Source organism: Aquarana catesbeiana, unplaced genomic scaffold (genome assembly GCF_042186555.1).
Source record: "Aquarana catesbeiana isolate 2022-GZ unplaced genomic scaffold, ASM4218655v1 unanchor94, whole genome shotgun sequence".
Classification (NCBI taxonomy): Eukaryota; Metazoa; Chordata; class Amphibia; order Anura; family Ranidae; genus Aquarana; species Aquarana catesbeiana.
This window is the reverse complement of record NW_027362755.1, coordinates 183,473-196,501: the sequence shown is the minus strand read 5'-3', so window position 1 is coordinate 196,501 and position 13,029 is coordinate 183,473.

Sequence of the window (13,029 nt, the reverse complement as noted above, 5' to 3'; positions counted from 1 at the left end):
TTATTTTATTTTTTATTTGGATTTCTTGTCCACTGCAGAAAAAAAAGCTTTTTTTTAATGGGGGAGGGGAGGGGGAGGGGGAGGAGTCATACTGATCAGTTATCTCCCCCAAATCACAATGATTGCACATTCATAACTAATATCTCATCAATATCACCCCAATAATATATATATATCACCCCAATAATTTATTGGAGGATCACAATATCCGACTCTTCCAGCCTTGTGAATGAAGTCTTTAGACAAGAAGGAATGGATGATATTATTATGGGATGGAGATATTACCATAGAAACGTCACATACACAATCCTTCCCATAGGAGGTCCAGTGCAGTCATGTCAGTTATTGTCATGGCGACGCAGCCCCAGCCAGCTGCTTCATTTGTATATAAGGAGTAAACAAGCCCATATAAGGCAGTAGGGGGAGGAGTCCAGTGATGACATCAGGCAGCAGTGGACTCCTGATGTGTATATAGATCACTACAATAATATATATATATATCACCCCAATATTAATGATATATATATATCAGTGGGGGGTAAATATGTTGTGAACGATGATGAGTTGTTTAATTTATTGATCAATTTTGGATTGGAGGATTGGATATTAATGCGCCCCGTACCCCATTATTTCTATGATTTATATTGCTGGGGGGAGGGTACAATTACTCTCATATATCAGTGATTGGGAGGGGGGAGGGGAGGGGGGGTCACCTATTTCTGGTATATAGTATATATCCATTACCCGACCATTCCTCACCATACACACCTCTGATTGTCAATAGAACTATCAATCACCCCTCCATATAATAAATGTCACTTTATTACACCCCCCATAAGAAAGCTACATCTGTGGGGGGAGGGGGGTGTAATGATCACTGGGGGGAGGGGGTGTAATGATCACTGGGGGGAGGGGGGGTGTAATGATCACTGGGGGGGAGGGGGGGTGTAATGATCACTGGGGGGAGGGGGGTGTAATGATCACTGGGGGGGAGGGGGGTGTAATGATCACTGGGGGGGGGGAGGGGGTGTAATGATCACTGGGGGGAGGGGGGGTGTAATGATCACTGGGGGGAGGGGGGGTGTAATGATCACTGGGGGGAGGGGGGGTGTAATGATCACTGGGGGGAGGGGGGGTGTAATGATCACTGGGGGGGAGGGGGTGTAATGATCACTGGGGGGAGGGGGGTGTAATGATCACTGGGGGGAGGGGGGGTGTAATGATCACTGGGGGGGGGGAGGGGGTGTAATGATCACTGGGGGGAGGGGGGGTGTAATGATCACTGGGGGGGAGGGGGGGTGTAATGATCACTGGGGAGGAGGGGGGTGTAATGATCACTGGGGGGAGGGGGGGTGTAATGATCACTGGGGGGGGGAGGGGGTGTAATGATCACTGGGGGGAGGGGGGGTGTAATGATCACTGGGGGGGAGGGGGGTGTAATGATCACTGGGGGGAGGGGGGGGTGTAATGATCACTGGGGGGAGGGGGTGTAATGATCACTGGGGGGAAGGGGTGTAATGATCACTGGGGGGGAGGGGGTGTAATGATCACTGGGGGGAGGGGGGGTGTAATGATCACTGGGGGGGAGGGGGGTGTAATGATCACTGGGGAGGAGGGGGGGTGTAATGATCACTGGGGGGAGGGGGTGTAATGATCACTGGGGGGGAGGGGGGGTGTAATGATCACTGGGGGGGAGGGGGGGTGTAATGATCACTGGGGGGAGGGGGGGTGTAATGATCACTGGGGGGAGGGGGTGTAATGATCACTGGGGAGGAGGGGGTGTAATGATCACTGGGGGGAGGGGGGGTGTAATGATCACTGGGGGGAGGGGGGGTGTAATGATCACTGGGGAGGAGGGGGGTGTAATGATCACTGGGGAGGAGGGGGGTGTAATGATCACTGGGAGGAGGGGGGTGTAATGATCACTGGGGGGAGGGGGGGTGTAATGATCACTGGGGGGAGGGGGGTGTAATGATCACTGGGGGGAGGGGGGGTGTAATGATCACTGGGGGGGAGGGGGGATGTAATGATCACTGGGGAGGAGGGGGTGTAATGATCACTGGGGGGAGGGGGGGTGTAATGATCACTGGGGAGGAGGGGGGTGTAATGATCACTGGGGAGGAGGGGGGTGTAATGATCACTGGGAGGAGGGGGGTGTAATGATCACTGGGGGGAGGGGGGGTGTAATGATCACTGGGGGGAGGGGGGTGTAATGATCACTGGGGGGGAGGGGGGTGTAATGATCACTAGGGGGGAGGGGGGTATTTAGAAGTAAAAAAACAAAATAGTTTGATTTCCAATATTTCATCACAGAATCCATTCAATCAATAATCGTTTATCGTCATGGTGATGGGAATAATTGGTGTCGGTCCAGCACAGGATTTATAGGGAGATCTATGAAGCACCCCGTGATGTGTGGGGTACCGTACCCCGGATTTATATGGGGGATCTAAAAAAGGGGGTCTGGCCCGCTACTAGCAAGGGGGAAATAATAAAGTGGCCGGTGAGTGTACAGTATATATACAGTATCTGACAAAAATAAGTACACCCCTCAGTGACATTTGTGTAAATCTTTTCTTGTATCTTTTCATGTGACAACACTGAAGAAATGACACTTGTCTACAATGTAAAGTAGTGAGTGTACAGCTTGTATAACAGTGTAAATTTACTGTCCCCTCAAAATAACTCAACACACAGCCATTAATGTCTAAACCGCTGGCAACAAAAGTCAGTACACCCCCTAAGTGAAAATCTCCAAATTGGGCCCAAAGTGTCAATATTTTGTGTGGCCACCATTATTTTCCAGCACTGCCTTAACCCTCTTGGGCATGGAGGTCACCAGAGCTTCCCAGGTTGTCACTGGAGTCCTCTTCCCCTCCTCCATGATGACATCACAGAGCTGGTGGATGTTAGAGACCTTGCGCTCCTCCACCTTCCGTTTGAGGATGTCCCACAGATGATCAATAGGGTTTAGGTCTGGAGACATGCTTGGCCAGTCCATCACCTTTACCCTAATGGCTGTATGTTGAGTTATATTGAGGGGGCACCTAATTTAACACACCTGCTCCCCATTCACACCTGAGACCTTGTAACACTAACGAGTCACATGACACCGGGGAGGGAAAATGGCTAATTGGGCCCAATTTGGAGATTTTCACTTAGGGGTGTACTGACTTTTGTTGCCAGCGGTTTAGACATTAATGGCTGTGTGTTGAGTTATTTTGAGGGGACAGCAAATTTACACTGTTATACAAGCTGTACACTCACTACTTTACATTGTAGACAAGTGTCATTTCTTCAGTGTTGTCACATGAAAAGATACAAGAAAAGATTTACACAAATGTCACTGAGGGGTGTACTTACTTTTGTCAGATACTGTATGTACAGGAGAGAAGTGCAGAGGGTATGACAGTGACATTTTAGAGGCGGACCCAATTTTTGGCCGCTGAAACACATTGTTTGAAAATGGTGTTTTTTTTACATTCGGCCGAAAGAAAAAATGTGCCAATAATGGCACCGAAAACAGGGTGGTCCGCCCTGGGGGGCGCACATGGCGGGGGAGGGCGCACATGGCGGGGGGGGGCGCACATGGCGGGGGTGTCATCCTCAGTCAGAGCCCTCCCTCCTTGTCACGCAGAGCGGCGATCTCTCTCTGTGTCACTGAGCTAAATCGTTCGGCAGCCCCCTGTGATAGACGGCACACTGATCCAGTGGCGGGAAATTGAAGCAGTGTGACGTCCATCATAGGAGGCGGGGCTTTGTTACTGCAGCCCGAGGAATTCCAACCCAGCCGCGGGACACAGCGGGAGATCGGCGCTCTGTGTGATCCGGACACTGATAGGCTTCATGTACACGGGACATTTTTACAACCTCTCCTGAATGATTTAACTTGACAGATAGTAACCCGCGTTTAAAACATCCGTTTTTTCCGCGTTTACGTTTAGAAGCGTTAGGCAAAAATTAATTTTTTTTTTTTTTTTTTTTAAATATTAAAAAAAAAAATAAGCCTGTAACGGCACGCGAGCTACCACGTTTAGTGTCTGAAACGTCGGAAACTTCGGCGTCTAAAATTTTTTTTTTGTCTTCAAAGAAAAGCCTCTAAACGCAACTGCCTAAAAACGACATTAAACAAACCTGTGTACACATAAGAGAACATTGGAGGAGTTCGGGGGCAGCTGAAAAAAAGCAACCAACTACCTCTGAACAATCGTTTACCAACAGCAGTGTACATGAGGCCTAAGGCTGCAGACATGATACAAGAGACAGTCAGAGACTGAGGACATGATATAAGAGATGGTCAGAGAGTGAGGACATGATACAAGAGACAGTCAGAGACTGAGGACATGATACAAGAGATGGTCAGAGACTGAGGACATGATACAAGAGATGGTCAGAGAGTGAGGACATGATACAAGAGATGGTCAGAGAGTGAGGACATGATACAAGAGACGGTCAGAGAGTGAGGACATGATACAAGAGACGGTCAGAGAGTGAGGACATGATACAAGAGATGGTCAGAGAGTGAGGACATGATACAAGAGACGGTCAGAGAGTGAGGACATGATACAAGAGACGGTCAGAGACTGAGGACATGATACAAGAGAGGGTCAGAGACTGCATTTTTCCTGAGCTTTTTTTGCACTAAAAGATGCCAATAATGGCCAACAATAAATTCATATTAATTAATATCCTCAATTAAATGTAATAATTCAGATATAATACAATTGTATATAAAAATATGAATATTTTTAAAAAATGTCATTTTCAGTTTCGGCACTCAAATTTCCATTCGGTGCACCCCTAATATTTCTGAATTACGGAGTGTCCAGAATCAGAACAAACAATCGATAATATAAGGCATTTGCCAGATTGGCAGAGAGGGGGTGAGGGCCCCCCTCCCCCTCGGGGGGGTTATTGGGGTGAAATCAAACTGTCAGCATTCGTAGAAAGATTTGCTGGAGGTGGCAGATAACTTAAAACGTGAAATAATTGAGCAGGTCTTTCTCAGTTCCTCCATCTTATCAATGCGACTCGGAGACGAAGGTAACATTGTATGTAAAGACGTCGTAGAGAGTTTAACTTGGAAATAAAAGAATGATGGAGTTCAGGAATTGTCGGACGGGACGTGTTCCTCGAAGCCTTCACTCTCCTGCACCAGAGCGCGCTCCAAGATGACACGCCCCTCTTTGTAGCGCTGGCTGTCCTCCGTGGCAAATTCGTAGATCCAGCCCAGCTTGCTGTTGCAGTTTTTGCAGCTGACGTCCCGCACCATGTGACGGCCGGTGAGCATGACACGGTCCTGGACTTCACTGTACTGCAAGTTTACCACCTGCAGGGGAGAAGAGAAGAGAAACTTTAGTGGAGACGTCATCATGGAGGGGCGGAGACACACAGTGTAAGGGACAAGAGATCACCTGGAGGGGCGGAGACACACAGTGTAAAGGGACAAGAGATCACCTAGAGGGGCGGAGACACACAGTGTAAAGGGACAAGAGATCACCTGGAGGGGTGGAGACACACAATGTACAGGACAAGAGATCACCTGGAGGGGCGGAGACACACAGTGTAAGGGACAAGAGATCACCTGGAGGGGCGGAGACACACAGTGTAAGGGACAAGAGATCACCTGGAGGGGCGGAGACACACAGTGTAAAGGGACAAGAGATCACCTGGAGGGGCGGAGACACAGTGTAAAGGGACAAGAGATCACCTAGAGGGGCGGAGACACACAATGTACGGGACAAGAGATCACCTAGAGGGGCGGAGACACACAATGTACGGGACAAGAGATCACCTAGAGGGGCGGAGACACACAATGTACGGGACAAGAGATCACCTGGAGGGGCGGAGACACACAGTGTAAAGGGACAAGAGATCACCTGGAGGGGCGGAGACACACAATGTACGGGGCAAGAGATCACCTGGAGGGGCGGAGACACACAATGTACGGGGCAAGAGATCACCTGGAGGGGCGGAGACACACAATTCACCATTAAATCGCTATCCCGACATAAAAAATACCTCAGAACATCCCAACTTCCCCGTGTCATGTAAATCACCACAACGTCTTCTCACACAACCCCGCCCCCTTTTTTATAATAAAGTCTTTGCTTTGTCAGTGATAACAAGTAGAAGAAACCCTGATCAAGTCCTCATAACTAAGTGTATGTTGTATCAGTGGAGTCACTAGGGTTGGTGTCACCTGGTGCAGTAAAATCTGGTGTCACCCCCCCTCCTGTCTAGGCTGTCCAGCATCATGCAGGCAGAGCACGGTCACGAGGCGCACCCCAAACCAGCCCCTGTAAATGATAGTATAGGGTGGTATAGTGGCAGGTTGGGGTGGTATAGGGCAGGTTGGGGTGGCACAGGGCAGGTTGGGGTGGCACAGGGCAGGTTGGGGTGGTATTGGGCAGGTTGGGGTGGCACAGGGCAGGCTGGGGTGGTACAGGGCAGGTTAAGGTGGGACAGGGCAGGCCGGAGTGGTACAGGGCAGCTTGGGGTGGTATTGGGCAGGTTGGGGTGGCGCAGGGCAGGCTGGGGTGGTATAGGGCATGTTGGGGTAGTACAGGGCAGGTTGGGGTGGCACAGGGCAGGCCAGGGTGGTACAAGGCAGGTTAAGGTGGTATAGGGCATGTTGGGGTGGTACAGGGCAGGTTGGGGTGGGACAGGGCAGGCCGGAGTGGTACAGGGCAGGTTGGGGTGGTATTGGGCAGGTTGGGGTGGCGCAGGGCAGGCTGGGGTGGTACAGGGCAGGCCGGGGTGGTACAGAGCAGGCCGGGGTGGTACAGGGCAGGCTGGAGTGGTACAGGGCAGGCCGGGGTGGTACAGGGCAGGCCGGGGTGGTACAGGGCAGGATGGGGTGGTACAGGGCAGGCCGGGGTGGTAGAGGGCAGGCCGGAGTGGTACAGGGCAGGCCGGGGTGGTACAGGGCAGGTCGGGGTGGCACAGGGCAGGCAGGGGTGGTATAGGGCAGGTTGGGGTGGTACAGGGCAGGATGGGGTGGTACAGGGCAGGTTGGGGTAGTATAGGGCAGGTTATAACTCTATGTAGTGACATTGTGCAGTGTGCTGAGTAACTTACTGTACATATCATGCCTCACTTGGGGATATTAGAGTGAGTGAGGAGTGTTACAGGCAGTCTCCCCCTCATGGCTGGATGCCGTACTCCCACCGCTCCGCTACAATACAGTAATACAAAGCAATACAGTACAGTGTTTAGCGGCGGCCCCGGTGTCACCCCTCTGGCGGGTGTCACCTGGTGCGCCCCCCCCCCATAGCAACGCCACTGTATTATATGATCCATCACTCTCAGGAGGAATCCAACGTGTGACACGGCTCCGTATAGCAGTGTGTGCAGCAGGAAATCCCTTCCCCCTGCCTGTCTGCCTCCTGTGTATTGGCACATAAGGAAGAGAGCGATGCACACAGGAAGTGAAGGTGAAAGGAGGAAGTGGTGATGTCATGTGACCTCGTCTTCTCCTCAGAACACACCGCTACTGAACACGTGTGTCTCTCTATGTCCATTACAACATACAACTACCAGATCACAACTCTGACACCTCACTAAAGGATATATATATATATGTATACCACAAATACAAGAAATACAAATAGAATTCAAAAATATACAACCTTTTCATGACTTCAAGTGGTTCTAAGGCCCCTTTCACACTTGTGAGACTTCAAAGTCACATGACAAGTCGTACCCCTAGAGTTCCAATGATCCCCATTCATATCGGAACTACAAGTCTCATCATTCCCCCATATCCCAGAGAACTACAAGTCCCATCATTCCCCCAGAGAACTACAAGTCCCATCTTTCCCCCCCAGAGAACTACAAGTCCCATCATTCCCCCAGAGAACTACAAGTCCCATCATTCCCTGGGTCCCGGTGTTGTGCCGAGAATGGCTTCCCCGTCGAAATCTGTTCCCCCTGTCTCTCGGCGGAGATCGGAACTCCGCCTCTCCAGCCCTCTGCACTGCCGCTCCTCCTACATCCTTCTACCGTCCCCGCCCCCGTGCGCGTCCCCGTGCGCGTCCCCTGTACAATGTTATTAGTCCATCCACACAAATATATATGTATATATTATCACTCCTATATATGTATATATTATCACTCCTTATATATGTATATATTATCACTCCTATATATGTATATATTATCACTTCTATATATGTATATATTATCACTCCTATATATGTATATATTATCACTCCTATATATGTATATATTATCACTCCTATATATGTATATATTATCACTCCTATATATGTATATATTATCACTCCTATATATGTATATATTATCACTCCTATATATGTATATATTATCACTCCTATATATGTATATATTATCACTCCTATATATGTATATATTATCACTCCTATATATGTATATATTATCACTCCTTATAAAATATATATCTGGTACAATATTATTACTCCTTACATATATATATATATAATATATCTATATGTGTGTGTGTATGCGTGTGTGTATGTATATAGATATATATATATATCTATATATATAGATATATATATATATCTATATATATAGATATATATATCTAGATATATCTAGATATATATATCTATATATATATATATATACATACACACACATATAGATTATTTATATATATATAGAGAGAGAGAGAGAGATTTATCTATATAGATATCTATATCTATCTATCTATCTTAATATATAAACTATACACACGTCATCATTATTATCCCGCCTATTATTTAATATTATTTATTGAACACTGGAAATTCTCCCCACAGTCCCTATTATTATTATTATTATTATTACTACCACCTATTATATATCTATCAGTATACACGTCATCATTATCATCTCTTCCTATTATTTTATTTATTATTACACCTCCTATCATTTTATATTCATTGTTAATCTTTCTATTATTTTATATTATTGTTACACCTCCTATTCATTTTATCTAATTTATTATTACCCCCTCCCAGTGGCAGATGGTGCTGAAAATTTTTTGGGGGGTGCAAACAAACTGAAAAAATCTGAAAAAAAAAATCTTTAAACGCAGCCACTGTGCACATCTGTTTCTCTGACTGCTCTACTCTTTGTATCGATCATCCTCACTCTTCTTTTTTACCCCAGACCCTTTCTATCCAGGGGGAACGGATTCTGGTAGCAAGCTGACTGTGTGTTAAATTTGGTGTTATCACTCTCACTCTCTCATACTGGTCACTGGAAGTACAATATGGCACCTCATGGCAAAGAACTCTCTGAGGATCTGGAAAAAAGAATTGTTGCTCTACATAAAGATGATCTAGGCTATAAGAAGATTGCCAAGACCCTAAAACTGAGCTGCAGCACGGTGGCCAAGACCATACAGCGGTATAACAGGACAGGTTCCCCTCAGAACAGGCCTCGCCATGGTCCACCAAAGAGGTCGAGTACACGTGATCAGCGTCATATCCAGAGGTTGTCTTTGGGAAATAGATGTATGAGTGCTGCCAGCATTGCTGCAGAGGTTGAAGGGGTGGGGGGGTCAGCCTGTCAGTGATCAGACCATACGCCGCACACTGCATCAAATTGGTCTACATGGCTGTCATCCCAGAAGGAAGCCTCTTCTAAAGATGATGGACAAGAAAGCCCACAAACAGTTTGCTGAAGACAAGCAGACTAAGGACATGGATTACTGGAACCATGTCCTGTGGTCTGATGAGACCAAGATAAACGTATTTGGTTCAGATGGTGACAAGCGTGTGTGGGGGCAACCAGGTGAGGAGGACAAAGACAAGTGTGTCTTGTCTACAGTCAAGCATGGTGGTGGGAGTGTCATGGTCTGGGGCTGCCGGTGTGCTAAAATAAAACCTTGACTCGTGCAGAAGTTCGACCGCATCACTTCCGGCAGCACCGCCTCCAGCCCCGCCCCTAGCCTGCTCTGGAGAAGGGGGGCGGGCCCAATGCATGATAGCACTGTGTATATCAATGGCAGGTCCAGGAAAAATATAGAGCTGTGCCTGTGGGAGGGGCCAAGGCTTTGTATAGAAGACATTCCTCATCAATATGATCATCCACACTGCATGATGTACATAATGTGAAGGGCTGTTCAATCTGTTCAGGAACGAAAACAGCAGCCTGACACATGGAGCCTCCGCTTACACAAATCTGTCTGTACACAGCCCTGCAAAATACATAAAAGGGAGGTCAAGGAAAATTATAGAGCAGTGTCTGTGACAGTGGCGGTTGGTGCTCAAAAATTTTGGGGGGGCGCAAACAAACTGAAAAATACTGAAACCACCCCAGCCCCCCCCCCAATCAATTGCAGCCTATCAAATGCAGCAATTTGTGCCCGTCAAATGCAGCCACTGTGCCAGTCAAATGCAGCCACTTGTGCCCCTCATACACAGCCACTTGTGCCCCTCATATGCAGCTACTTGTGCCCATCATATGCAGCTACTTGTGCCCATCATATGCAGCCACTTGTGCCCATCAAATGCAGCCAGGCGCGTCCCCCAACTCGGCTGTTACTTCACTAACCAATCCCCCCCCCCGCGCGCGCGCGGCTGGTCTATTGGCACTTACCGAGTGACGGGCTTCCTCCTCTTCTGTGGTGGCGGCTGTGGCCCCTGTGTGCGCTCGGCTCCTCAGGCTTCTATAGTATGTGTCTATAGTATGCCTGTAAAGGGGGGCATGTTTCTCGTAATTAGAACAGTCTGACAGCAAAATGACATTTCTAAAGGTAAAAAGTCATGTAAAATTACAATCGCTAGCGCCAGCTATAATGAATTGTCGGTCCGGCAATACACATAAAAGTTCATTGATAAAAACGGCATGGAGTTTCCCCACAAGGGAACCCCGAACCAAAATTTAAAAAAAAAACTGCGTGGGGGTCCCTCTAAATTCCATACCAGGCCCTTCAGGTCTGGTATGGATATTAAGGGGAACCCTGCTCCAAAATAAAAAAAAAGGCGCGGGGTCCCCCCATAAATCCATACCAGACCCTTATCCGAGCACGCAACCTGGCAGGCCGCAGGAAAAGAGGGGGGAACGAGAGAGCGCCCCCCCTCTTTAACCATACCAGGCCACATGCCCTCAACATTGGGAGGGTGCTTTGGGGAGAAGGACCTCATCCCCACAAGCCTTGCCCGGTGGTTGTGGGGGTCTGCGGGCGGGGGGCTTAGCGGAATCTGGAAGCACCCTTTAACAAGGGGACCCCCAGATCCCACCCCCCCGTGTGAATTGGTAATGGGGTAAAAATGTACCACTACCATTTCACAAAAAAAGTGTCAAAAAGGTTAAACGCATGAGACGGTTTTTGACAAGTCCTTTATTAGTTTCTTCTTCTTTCCGCTTCTTTTTCCATCTTCTTTCTTCTGGTCTTCCTTCGGTGTTCATTTTCTTCTTCCTCCATCTTCTTCTTCTCCATCTTCTTCTTCTCCATCTTCTTCTTCCTCCGCTCTTCTCGTCCTGCATCTTCCTGCGGCTTCTTCTCCGCTCCGTCCGCATGATCCGCCTCAGTGGGAGTCTTCCACCGCGTGACGCTTCGGTTCTTCTGACACTTCTTACATAACGAAGGGCGGGGCCACCCGGTGACGCACAGGGACTTCCTGGGACTTTCCTATGGCTTTCCCCGTGTTGTCAGAGGGGGCGGGGACATGCCCCGCCCTCCGTTATATAAGAAGTGTCAGAAGAACCGAAGCGTCACACAGCGGAAGACTCCCACTGAGGCGAATCGTGCGGACGGAGCGGAGGAGAAGCCGGAGAAAGATGCGGGACGAGAAGAGCAGAGGAAGAAGAAGAAGAAGATGGAGGAAGTAGAAGAACACCGAAGGAAGACCAGAAGTAAGAAGATGGAAGAAGAAGCGGAAAGAAGAAGAAATTAATAAAGGACTTGTCAAAAACTGTTTTGTGTTTTTTAACCTTTTTGACACTTTTTTTGTGAAATGGTACCCATTAGCAATTCACACAGGGGGGGCGGGATCTGGGGGTCCCCTTGTTAAGGGGGGCTTCCAGATTCCGATAAGCCCCCCGCCCGCAGACCCCCAAAACCATCAGGCAAGGGTTGTGGGGATGAGGCCCTTCTCCCCATCAACATGGGGACAAGGTGCTTTGGGGGGCTACCCCAAAGCACCCTCCCAATGTTGAGGGCATGTGGCCTGGTATGGTTCAGGAGGGGGGGGCGCTCTCTCGTCCCCCCTCTTTTCCTGTGGCCTGCCAGGTTGCGTGCTCGGATAAGGGTCTGGAATGGATTTTTGGGGGGACCCCAAACATTTTTTATTTTGGTTCGGGGGTTCCACTGTGGGGAAATTCCATGCCGTTTTTAGCAATAAACTTTTATGTGTATTGCCGGACCGACAATTCATTATAGCCGGCGCTAGCGATAGTAGTTTTACATGACTTTTTTTCCTTTAGAAATGTCATTTTGCTGTCAGACTGTTCTAAACACAGGAAACATGCGCCACTTTAAAGGCATACTATAGACACCCCCCAGGTACAAAATTTAAAGGAATATTACACTTTTATTGTTTCACTTTAAGCATTATTAAAATCACTGCTCCCGAAAAAACGTCAGTTTTATAACTTTTTTTTGCATTGATACATGTCCCCAGTGTCAGGACCCGGGTCCCCAAACACTTCTTATGACAATAACTTACATATAAGCCTTTAAAATGAGCACTTTTGATTATTCATGTTCGTGTCCCATAGACTTTAACGGTGTTCACACTAATTGTTTGCCTGTTCGCATGTTCTGGATGCGAACAAAACCGGGGGGTGTTCGGCTCATCCCTAGCCATGGGGTGCCATGTTGAACTTCCAGTGACCAGTATGAGAGAGTGAGAGCGATAACACCAAATTTAACACACAGTCAGCTTGCTATTAGAATCCGCTTCCCCTGGACAGAAAGGGTCTGGGGTAAGAAAGAAGAGTGAGGATGATCGATACAAAGAGTAGAGCAGTCAGAGAAACAGATGTGCACAGTGGCTGCGTTTAAAGATTTTTTTTTTCAGATTTTTTCAGTTTGTTTGCACCCCCCCAAAA